We start from the raw sequence: 12,343 nt of genomic DNA on the forward strand, positions 1-12,343 counted from the left end.
GCCAGATCCTAGGTGATGGAGTGGAAGACAAGCTAATGACGGGAGGTTTCTATGAGAATGAAAAGAAGGTTTAAAAGTAAGATAGTAGAAAAGTTGGAAAGGCAAGGACTCCTTAATGGGGAGAAATTTCACGAGTTTAGCATGGTGAACATGGAATAATTTTTCATGATAATGCAGAGTAGGATGAGGTATGTATAAATAGCTGAGGAGACTGGCATATCTATAAGGTAAAGCACATGGATATTGACGTTACCATAGATGATGGCAGGGAATAGAGCTGGGGAAAGCCCCTGGTTATTGAGGATAGATGACAACTATAAAGATTGACTATAATCTCATGGGATAAACCTCAAAGGAAAGAAAGATTGTTGAGTGGCAAGGGGAAAGTCTGGAAGTGAGAGTGCAGAGCTAGCCAGAAACATGCAAGGAGTGGCCTGCATTGGAAAGGCAAAAGAAAGCCAGGTTTCAGCTAGTGATAGGAAGTTAGGAGGGTTTAAGAAGGCAAATTTGGAACACAGTGGAAGGTGCTGCTAGGAGGAGAGTTTGAATATATGCAGTAGCATCTTTGTGGAAAAGGGGAATGAGAAGCTTGAGTATTTCTTTTAGTCACATTGGTACTGGAGGAAGCAGCAGTGTGAATTAGGACGAGGGAGGTCTTAGAAGGGTGGTTCATGGACTTCCATGGTGTCATAGTTGATAACTGAGACCTAAATCCAGCTGAATTGGCAATTAAAGTAGCCTATGGTTTTCTTGCTTTACATTATCCCCTGTCACTTTTGGAACTACCAGGGATCAAGGAACCTTTTTTTTTTTTTAATTTTTTTTTTACAGGCTTTCTTGGGCTGTCATCCCTGTTGAGACTTTCTGCTAGAAGCAGGTTTTACTCACCAATGATAACAGAATCCTAGAATCCCAGAACTGCAAGGGCTCTCCCAGAGTTTAGAGGACCCCTAATTCAATCCATGACTGAACAGAAATCACTTTTACAAAAAAAGTCCTGGCAATTAATAATTCAGTCTCCCCCCCCCCTTTTTTTACCCTCTTTCCTTCTGTCTTGGAGTCAATACTATGTATTGGTCTCAAGGCAGAAGAGGAGTAAGAGCTAGACAATGAGGGGTTGTGACTTGCCCAGGGTCATACAGGAAGTGTTTGAGATTAGATTTGAACCCAGGACTTCCTATCTCCAGGTCTGGCTCTCTATTCATTGAGCCACCTACCTACCCCCATTCAGTCTCTTCTTGAACATGTCTAGTGAAAGGGAACTCACGCTCTATTAAGACAGTAATTCCACTTTCAACATCTCTAATTTTTCAACTTTCCTTATTTGACAATAACTGATCTCTCCTCTACTAAGGGACCCCTCTGTGAAGGATGCCTGCAGTTGGTTTTCAGGTTCAATCCTGGAGAAGCTTGGCTTCTAATGAGAAGAGTTAAGCTCCTTTTCTCACACTGTTTTGCTACAATCTCCTACCTCTCCAGGGAAAAAGCATTTATAGTTTAGATTCATCTCATGTCTAAGAGAAACCTTAAGAAAGGGAGTAAAAGTCGAGTGAAAATCTTATTAGAAATGATGACATAGCGATTTTCTATACAGAAAAGAAATCGTAACACAAGGCTTTCACAAACTCAAGTTAGCAGATTTAATAACAAGCATAATAAGCTGCTATTACATATTCTCAGAAGCCACCAAAACGGGAAGCCTTTGCTAGTAGGACTGCATAGTAGGACATTTACATTTCGTCTCACATTTTGACTGTCCAAAGGATTCTGTCCAGTTCTAAGTGGTCTGTTAAAACAGACCAGACCAGGGCTTGGGCTCATTCTCTTGGTGATAATCTGCTCTGGGGCAAAAAGTTCCCTTTGGACACACACTGGTTTTAGAGTTTAGGAAGATCCCTTCCTCCATTCTTCTCATCTGCCTTCTTGCCCTATTCTGAATCAGTCTATCTGAAAACTCCAGAAATCTTTCTTTGGGCCTGTGTGGGGTTAGGAGGTGGGATTGCTGCTTTTGAGCAAGAATCAGAGGCCATCTTCTCTTTCTCTGGGCAGCTACCAGTGAAAAATGTGTGCAGAGGGATGAGGTAGGATGGCAGGTAGACCCTTCCTGAAAAGCTAGCCTGGGGACTGCTTCTGGAGTGAAGGGAAAGGGCAACATAAGGGGGCTCTGCTGATGAGAGAAGTAGGGGAGCAGGGTCTGGGACAACAATGGGGTTGGACATGGAGTAGATTGGAGGAGCCAGTCAAAAGTAAGCACTGATTAATATTGATTAATATACCTGCTATATGCCAGCCACTGGGGATACAAGGAAAAGTAAAAGACAGTCCAGTTGGTCAAGGAGCTTACATATTAAGTGGAAAAGAGGATTTGCAAAATATATTTACAAGCTAAATTGGAGATAATCAGCTGAGGGAAGTCACTAGCATTAAGAGGGATTTGGAAATATCTCTTGTGAAGGAGAGCTCTAAGGGACTAAGGGTGGGTTTGAGGAGACTTGGAAGGGACTGGATGGGAGGGGATCATATGAGACTATGGTAAGGAAGCCCTGGGAGAAGGACATGTGTGGGGGTGTTAGGGCAGGGATTAGTACACAAAGAGAGGGTGTCTAATGGCTCAGTTTATATCGTCCCTAAGTTTTCAGTGTTAGAGAGAAGCTACTTTCCTTGAAGGGGAGAATCTCCTTATAGGGAGAATCTCCCTCTCCGGAGGTCTGAACCTTGGGAGGAGTAGGATTTTACATTCTCCTGTCTCCAACCTCCCTAAACTAGGCTAAAGACTTGGCTGAGGTCTGCCCCTCCTTTAATTTCCACCCTCCTTCATTTCCTGCTTTGAAGGCTGCCCTCAGATAAATGTTTGTTACCAAGGAGTTGTCATGGAAACCAGAGAGAGAGCTACTATTGTGTATTTTTGACATCTATGCCCTCAGTTCCTCCAGCCTAGATTATTATCTCCCTATCTCCAGTTTCTCTGTCTTCATCCCTCCTCACTTATTGTCTGAAGCATCTTTTTAATGTGTAGGTGTCACCCTGTCATTTTGGTTTTTAGAAAACTTTCGCCACTTCCTTATAGGTACAAGGACAGTGATGGCGAACCTATGACATAGGTGCTAAAGATGAAACACAGAGTGACAGAGGGCACATGGCTGCCCACCCCCCTTTGTTACTAGAAATGCAGAGGGACTCTGGTGGAGCTGTTCCCTTAATGACATTTTTTCACGTGACCTGCCCCTCCACCCAGCAGCCTAATGGGAGTGCTTTCTCCCTCCCTTGTGTGGGGTAAAGGGGGGTCAGGGTGCACCCAGCACTTGGGGGAGAGGGGCACAGCATTTAGTCTGGGGGAGTGGGGGCACCCCAGAATTCTGTCTCTAAAAGGTTCACCATCGCTGCTCTAGGATAGAGTTATAAAAGAAGGGGGTGTTAGAAGGAGTGGCAATTTTAGCAATCATCTATGGCTTCTATCCTTGGGCAGAGAGTAATTAACTTCTCTGAACCTCCTTTCCTCCCCTACCTAACCCCACACTCGGCTTTCCAGATCCCAGATCCCCTGGGAACACTCTACTTCTGGCAGAACACCCAAGAACAATAATAATGACAATGAGATCGTTTGTCAATGATTAACATATTCCTGCTCCATCATACCCTCTCATCCCAGGGATTCTGACCTTTCTTTGGTTGTCATTATTCAACCCCCATTTTTTCCATCCCCCATTGTCCATTTCCTTATTGCATTCTCAAACCAATCCCTCCTACTCTAAAGCTCTCTAGAATTCCTGTCCCACTTATAACATATATAACCTTTTTCTTGTCTTTGTTTTTCCATCTTATATTCACTGAGACCTGGTTCCCTCCTTCTCTGGCTATCCTTTTCAGCACTAGTTGCATCTTCACTCATTATTCCTTGCTCCCCGTCTGCATTACTAATAGTTTCTTCATCACTTTCTTAAGTCTAGACAATCAATAAAACATAAATCAAACTCTGATTTATAGCATTTAATGCTGACCCGGAAAATTTAACAATTGGCTCTTGTTGGATCCAGCACATCCCTGGAAACATGCAAATGGAATTTGAGATGAAAATTGGGAATTGTATGCAGGATGTTTTCAATTCCGAACTAAACAAAAATACACCCAGAAGCTGGCTGAGGCAGATGGTGGGGTGTCCGAAGGAAAGCTGGAAGATAATTTGGGTGAGGTAAGGGTTCCCTAATGGAAGCTAGTGAAAACTGGTAAACCAGCTGAAATCTGGGAGAATTGGTGGTAGGAGCCATACCAGGGAAGCAGAGAGAATACAGGTAAATAGACTGTAAATAAGTGGTGCTGAGGAGAGAAGCCAACATGAGCTTCCACAAATGAACCCGAAGCCAGTCAGTGATTTGAACAGTGAAGGTTTCAAACTATTATGAGATCTAGTAACCAGAGCCTTGAAGCCAAATCCTGAGCTTGATTTCTCCCAACATAAGTAGCAACAGAATTGACCTTCATAGATGAGATATGCTGGGAAACTATGCATTTCTTAGCCTGCTGAAAACCATAGTAGGAAGTGGAACTAATCGACCAGCACCAGATCAGTATTTGCAAGACATCCTGGGGCTGGTATGATCTCCAGTGTCCCACTGAGAGTCTGCCAAGTGATGGAACACACCATGCAATGGAACAAACTTCCACTATTATGCAAAGAGAAGAAGAGAGAGTGGATGGCAGTGAACCACTAGTACACTGACAATGAAGCCTAGGACTGAGGGTAGGGCCTAATAATCCTAACCAAATTGATAGTGGCAGGGACATTCAGAAAACATAATCAAACTAAGTTAACCCATGTCTTGAAAAACAGTTTGCGGTAGTATAACTGGCATGCTACAGTTTTACTAGTACCCCAACTAACTACTGGGTATAGGGGCAACTTAGAAGCACAGTGGAGAGAGTGCCAGGTCTGGAGTTGCAAGGACCTGGGTTCAAATCTGGCCTCAGACACTTTCTAGATGTGTAACCCTGGCAAGTCACTTAATTCCCTCTTCTTGCCCTTTTGTCCTAGAGTTATCACTAGGAAAGAAAGTAAAGGTTTATTTCTTAAAAAAAAAAAATAATACTAGCCCTAGCCATTACCCATCTATCAGAGAGGTGGGCTCTGTGACTCCTTCAGATGCAAATAACTCCCCATGTCAGTCACCTAAAAAGGAATAAAGAATGGTTCCTGTCTAGAGATTCTGATAAATTTAGCTGACTCTATAACAGCAAATTCTCAGAGTTTTCCAAGCCAAATATTCCCTAAATTCAGATGCAGAATCCAGGAGAGATTCCTTCACTTGCTAAATCACAAGCTTTCATTGCAGAGCCTCTGAAAGACTGAAATCTTTCTGGTGTTTAAATGTGTTGACTTCATTAACTTTCATTTTTATGTTAGCAGACCAACTTCTGCAGGATGGTCAGCAACAAACGTGAAATGGTGACCTGGAATTTTCTTAACTTTCCTGGGTAGTCTCCTCCAGCTTAAGTTGAGTTTATTTTCTGCTGGAAGAGGATCCTACTCCCTGACTCACTGAAGGCTCCCTATACATAATCAAAAGGGTCCTTATGACCTGGTGCCTTGTAACCTGTTACCCCACCCTCCTTTTGTTTTTCTATTCCCCTCAATTCAACCAGTGTGTGAGCCATAAGGCCATCTCATTGCATCCCAATTACTGATTATGCCAGTATGTTAGGGATGGGCCTAATAGGAGCATCTTGTTAGTTCAGGTCTGTTTTGAAATGAAATGAGACATTTGTAAGTCATTGAAGAGTTAACAAAAGAAGGTTATCTTGTCATAACATATAGAAAATGTACAACAAGGAAATAACATTTCGCTTCTATAGACATGTTCCCCTCCTTCCTCCCATAAATGCCTCATTGAAATATGTCTGGTATATGGATGCTAGTGATCTTTAGACATCCACCAAGTTGGAGAGGATCCTATTTCATCTGAGTGGAATTTTTTATGCCATTAAGTGACCAGGAAGCTGTATCAAGGGAGTCAAGGACCATTCAGTTAATGAAATAAATTATGATATAATGAATGTAATAATAGATTTTTATTTTGCCATAAAATGATGAAACAGGAAACTGGAGAAAACTCTATGAACTAATGCAGAGCAAAGTGAAAAGAACTAAGAGAACTACTTATACAAATGATATTAACATTATAGAAAAAAATAGCTTTGAAAGGCTCTAGAATTCTCATCAACTCAATGATAAACCATGAGTCCAAAAGAGTGAAGGTGAAACCTGTCATCTATCACCTGCCCAAGAGGTAATGCACATAAAATACAATGCTTTTATCAATGGCTTTGATAAGTGCATAAATGGTACACTCATCAAATTTATAGATGTCACAAACTTGAGAGGGATAGCAAACACTGTGACAGAAGAAGCAGGATCTAAAATGATTTCAGGAAGTTAAAGCATTAATTGAATCTAACAAGAAAAAATACAGTAGCAAGAAATGTGAAGTAGTAAAATCAAAATTAAACCTAATTTACAAGTATAAGATGGGGAAGCTATGGTTATATAGCAGTTATTTTGAAAAAGATTTGGGATTTCAGTGGATTGCAAGCTCAGTATGAATTAGCATTGTGCTGTGGCAGCCAAAAAACGAATGCAATTTGCAGAAATTTTGAGGTTATAGTGCTACTATACTATATACTATGTTCAACTCTGGGCACCAGTTGATCAATCAAGGTATCAATAAACATTTATTGTGTGCCCGCTATGTGCCACATACTCTGCTAAGAACTGAGGATAGAAAACGAGGCAAAAGACAGTCTCTTCCTGAAGGAGTTTATAATCTAATAGGGAAGACAATATATAAATATAAACAAATCAAATTATATGCAAGATGAACAGGAAATGATAACAGAGGGAAGGCACTAGAATTAAGAAGGGTAAAGAAAGGTTTTCTGAGTTTTTAGTCAGGGCTGGCTTAAAGGAAGCCAGATGGATCTGAGGAGTGAGAGTATTCCCGGCATGGGGGACAGCTAGAGAAAATGCCTATGCTGAAATATAGTGTCTTGTTAATGGAATAGCATTGGAAAGATAACAGGAGGTTAGTTGTGAAGCTTGAATGGCAAACGGAAGTTTTGTGTTTGATCCTGGAGGCAATAGGGAGCCACTGGAGTTTGCCAAGGAGGCTCTATAGTCTCTCTTAGGCTCTGCATAATTTTCCCTGAAGTAAGCTCCCAAATTCTCTATGTAGAAAAGAAAAGCTGATGGGGAGCCCCTTCCCTGCCCTTTGCTACCATTCCTAGCTCCAGCATTCCCAGATGCTCACCCTGGAACTGATTTGTGTGCAATCCAAGTGTCCAACATGACTCTTGCAAACCTCTCACTTCACCCTGGCCATGTGGGACATCCCACTTTTATTCTCTAATGCTCCCCCTTTTGGACCTATTCACTTCGCTTTTTCTTCCTCTTCTCTCCTCCTCCTTCTCCTCCTGCTCCAAGCAACCTCCCAGGATTATAAACCTGGCAAGAAAAAAAAGCAAAAAAAAAATCATTCCTTCCCCTACCATTGCTGGATATCTGGGTTCGGGAAATAACGTGGGGTGGAGTGTTATGGGCAGGGAAAATGTAGCATTCCTCTCTGCTTACTTCACTGGGAGGAAGAAATGTTATGGTCTTTACTACATTCATAATAATATGCAGAAAAATCTAGAAAACTATGTAAAAATGGCAAGTAAAGGTCAGAGTCACTTTGTTAAAGTTGACATACACATTTTAAAAAAGCAAACTGTAAATAGCAGTTTATGGTTTTGCAAATAATCTTATACTTCTTGTTTATGAGTCGAATATTTGTGTTTTTTTTGATGACTGTTTATGTAAGTGGATTTTGAGACAGACTCCTGTGGGCAGGGAGAGTTGGGCAATGAGCCCGGATGTGTGGGTTTCTGGGAGAGGCAGTGTAATCTCCTTACCCTGTTTAACTCATGCACCCCCACCCCACCCACTCCTACCCCCCACCCCCCACCCCCAGCCCATCAGATTCTTATTAGCTCTGACGTGGGTACAAACTGCAAGAGTGTTGTGGAATGAACTTATTCCAGACTGAGGGTTGTTTTTGTTTTTGTTTTTGGTTTGGTTTGGTTTTTTTAACCAAAAACTGAAACAACAGAAGGAGAGATTGGCTATGACAGCAGAGTTAGTGGTGATGTTCATATTTTGTCTTAACAAAGAAATAGAAATGGCCCCTCGAGCAGGAAATTTGGGATTAGGGAATGGGTGCTTCCTCATCCTTGGATGTGCAGTTATATGACTTTCTTCTCATCCTGTGGCCAGGGACAGTGGTGCTGATTTTCTCTTGGGACAATAGGCACTAGAATTTGAAGCATGGTCTCCACTTCTTTCCTTCTCCTTTCTGGTCAGAGTAGGGCAAATGGATAACAAAGCTTATTTTTTTTTTTCCTGCAGAGTTAATTCTTCTAATTTCTTTTTCAATAACTTGAATTTCTTTTGTCTACCAGCTAAATCCAATCAAACTAACTGCTGTTGGCTTGTGTGTTGCTTTATTTGCAAAGAGAGAACATCAGAAGGGAGGAACAGTGTTTGGGTTGGTATCCAGAGACACAAAAAGAACTGGTCTCTGGTTCAAAAATTCCAGGCTTTCTCCTGATTGGGTGGAGTGGGAAATGAAACAAATAATCTAATGGCTTTGACTTATTAGTAATTTTAAAAATGTTTAAGGATTCCCAAAAGGCAAAACTAAATTGGATTCAAAGTTTTCTTTTCCTTTCCCTTGGGTAAAAATAAGCCAGAGTGCCATTTTTGCTCTCTCTCTTACTTAAACTTACTTGAACTCCCCAGGCCCATGGAGAGCCCATCTCTCATAATGCTTCTCTCCAGTCTTCTAGCTGGGAAAAACAACACTTTTGATTAAGCCATTCCATTGCTAAAATTTTATCCTAGAGGTAATGAAAAGGGGGGGGGGGGGAAATAGGGCCTAACAATACCAAAATATTTATAATTGCTTTAAAAAAATAGGAATATATTGGAAATACTCTTTGATAGGAGGGTAGACCACCTAATTGTATATTAATGCAGTGAAACATTAAGGCACAATACAGGTAGGGGATGAGAAGCTGTGATATGAGAAATTCTCAGATGAGGAAAGCAGTGTCAATCAATGTAGGTTTGCATCTTCTCTGCAACTTAGAGTCACAGGGAATTGTTACAGCATGGGGTCTCTTGACTAGAATGTTTTTCCTTGCTCCCAGGACAGCCCTTTATCCACATACCACAATGTTTCTCTGTGGCTTCATAACATACTGGGCATACCATGCCCTCTGAAGAAAGACTGCTTAGGGCCTGGCTTAGATCTGTCCCAAAGCAAACACTTCCATCTGTACCAACACATGGCATCTTTTACCTTCTGCTGCCAGCTCAATATCCCAACTGGGATGTGGAAAACCTTCAGAGCAAAGAAGAGTGCCCTTCCTTTTCAGACCTTCCATCTGCTGCTGCACCTGTACACTGAAGGCAGGCTTCTAGTCAATGATACCCTCCACTCTATAATGAACATTCATCACCTTGCCATATCCTTCACATCCCAATGACCCTGAACTCCTACTGATCATCATCCTATTTCCATTCTATGACCTCTACCACCCATTTCCTCATTTTCATATTCCACTTCTTTTCCCAAAGTTTCACCCTAACTACAACCATGCTCCCTGGAATGCCTCTTCCATAGGCAACAAACTTCCCTTAATACTAAATCTTTTCCTCTCCCACTTCTTCTATCTACTACCTCTTACTGAAATCTGGCTTCTCCCTGATGATGCAACCTTTTCCCTTTAGCCACCCTTTCCACAACTGGCTGAACCTTCACTCATTTTCTCCATTGTCACTTCCAGGTTCTCCCTGTAAGAAATAAATCTCTGGGTCATCATTCTTAGCTGAAAACTGACTTCATTTGTGGGTATCATCATACCCAGTCTGTGACAAAAGACATCTTGTCGGTGTTCACAGCTGTTTTTTATAGGCTTTTGACAGTTGATTCAAATCACTAATTAACAAAACCCAGAAACTTAAAGTACGTTAGCTAATAGTTGATAAATACTAGTATAAGGTTCAAGCATTTTATTGATCTTATAACTAATATCCTCAAGACAATAATTCATAAAAAGATTTAATTATAAACAGTCACCAAATCTGAGGACCCTTTTATTGACATAAACTCTTAGAAAAGCAAGTATTAGTAATAAATTCCTACTTTTACAAGTGACTATGATCAATTCTGTTATCTTTATCTAGAATCAGGATTGCGTCAAGCTGTGTATTTAACATTCCAAAGTCAATCTACTCAGAGTTGATTAGTTCTCTCCCTGAATGTGGATGACATTTTTCATACTAAATCTTTTGGAATTCTTGTGGATCATTGTATTAATCAGAGTAGTTCAGTCTTTCATAACTGATTATCATTACCATATTGCTGTTACTATATGAAATATTCTCTTGGTTTGGTTCATTTCTTTTTTCATCAGTTCATATAAGTCTTCTGAGATTATTCTTGATTTCCAATTCTTTGCCACCACAAAAAGAATTATTATAAATATTTTTGTACATATAGATCCTGTGAATTTTAAAACTATTCCACCCTAATCAGACCATACTTTAGAAGATCTCACTTATCTATTTCCTGATCAATAACAATAGAGATACTTGGACTAACAGAATCAGGTCTTGGGAACCCTGTATTTCTCCACCCTCCTTAGTTTAACAAGATTAGGAAGGTCTGTACCAAACTCAAGATTTAATTATCTGAGGAAATGGTCTTCAACAGACATGTGCAGAAAAAGCAGACAGACCCCTGGGCTGTCCTAAGTCAAGCTAAGTTATTATTGGTACAGATGAGATGCAGGAAAGTAAAACCATGTATATAAGGCATGTTACTTCCTCTCTCTTGCTCTTTTCCTGGAGAGGCAACTCTGGCTGGCAGCATGCTAGGCTTTCCAGCATCTTGGAATGGTAGCAGTTATTTTGTCTGGGTTTGGCGGTGAGTTTGCCCTGGAGCTGTTTCATGTTTGGGCATCTTGGCTTAGCCCTTTCTTTTTGGACTTCAGGCTGACTCGTTCCTCCTTCACACTCCAAACCCTTATCTCCTTAATCTCCTTCATGCCTGGTGCTAGCCAGGTGGGGGAGGAGGGGGAAGAAAACCTACTCCTTTCCTTCTTCCATCTCCTTAATCTCCTCCACTATCAATTAAATCACCATAAAATTTCCAGCTGACTTGGGTGTTTCATTTAGGATTTTATAAATAAAATCCTTGGCGACCAAAATAATTATTACATTCAGTCTCAACCATAATTTTAACCTTTACAATCCTTTCCCTTTTTCTTTAGAGACATATAGACTTTTGCCCTTTGGGCATAGTTCCAAAATATCATGTTGTTGTTTTTTTAAGTTAAAAAAAACAAACAAAAACCTTACATTCTGTCTTAGAACCAATACTGTGTGTAGAAGAGCAATAAGGGCTAGGCAATGGGGGTTAAGAGACTTGCCCAGGGTCACATAGATAGAAAGTGTCTGAGACCAGATTTGAACCTAGGACCTACCATCTCTAGGCCTGGCTCTCAATCTACTGAGCTACCTGACTAGCCCTTCAAAATATCACGATAGTTCTTAACAAACCTTCTATAACCACTATAATCCCAGAAAAATAATCTCAGAAAAAAGTTCTTAAGTATCTAAGATTTCACTTAAGAAATGCTTCTTATCTTTTCTGAATCACACTTTGTTGATATGTGGCTCACACTTAGATTTAGAATATGCTAGACTATACCCAGCGATGAACTCTCACAGTGAGAGCAAGATAATTCAGTTCAAACTGAGAGTATTCCTGATCTCTTCCAAGGAAAATTTTCTATTATAATACTTTGGGAATTAGGGGCATGTTGAATCATCTTGCTGGCTCCTCTGGTTCTCAAAATCACTATGTCTGGTTCTCAAAGTCTCTCTCTCCCTCTCTTGGAGCATTTCCTTTAAGAAAGTCTAAAAATTCATGGTTTTGTGAAAGAGATTATGAGATTAAGAAGATAATGAGAAGAGAGTAAGTGAAGGCACTGAATGTAGACAGCTTTCTCAAGGTGTTCAAGTGTAAAAAGAAAAAATAGATATAGGACATAGTTAATCAGAATGGTAAGATAAAATGAGTTGGTTTTTCTTTTTTTTGATTAAGGAAGATATGGGTGTGTTTGAGGGCAGCAAAGGAGGAGTTACTAGAAAATAAGATATGCGTGTGTGTGTGTGTGTGTGTGTGTGTGTGTGAGAGAGAGAGAGAGAGAGAGAGAGAGAGAGAGAGAGAGAGAGAGAGAGAGAGAA

The sequence above is a fragment of the Monodelphis domestica genome, chromosome 1 (genome assembly GCF_027887165.1).
Source record: "Monodelphis domestica isolate mMonDom1 chromosome 1, mMonDom1.pri, whole genome shotgun sequence".
Lineage (NCBI taxonomy): Eukaryota > Metazoa > Chordata > Mammalia > Didelphimorphia > Didelphidae > Monodelphis > Monodelphis domestica.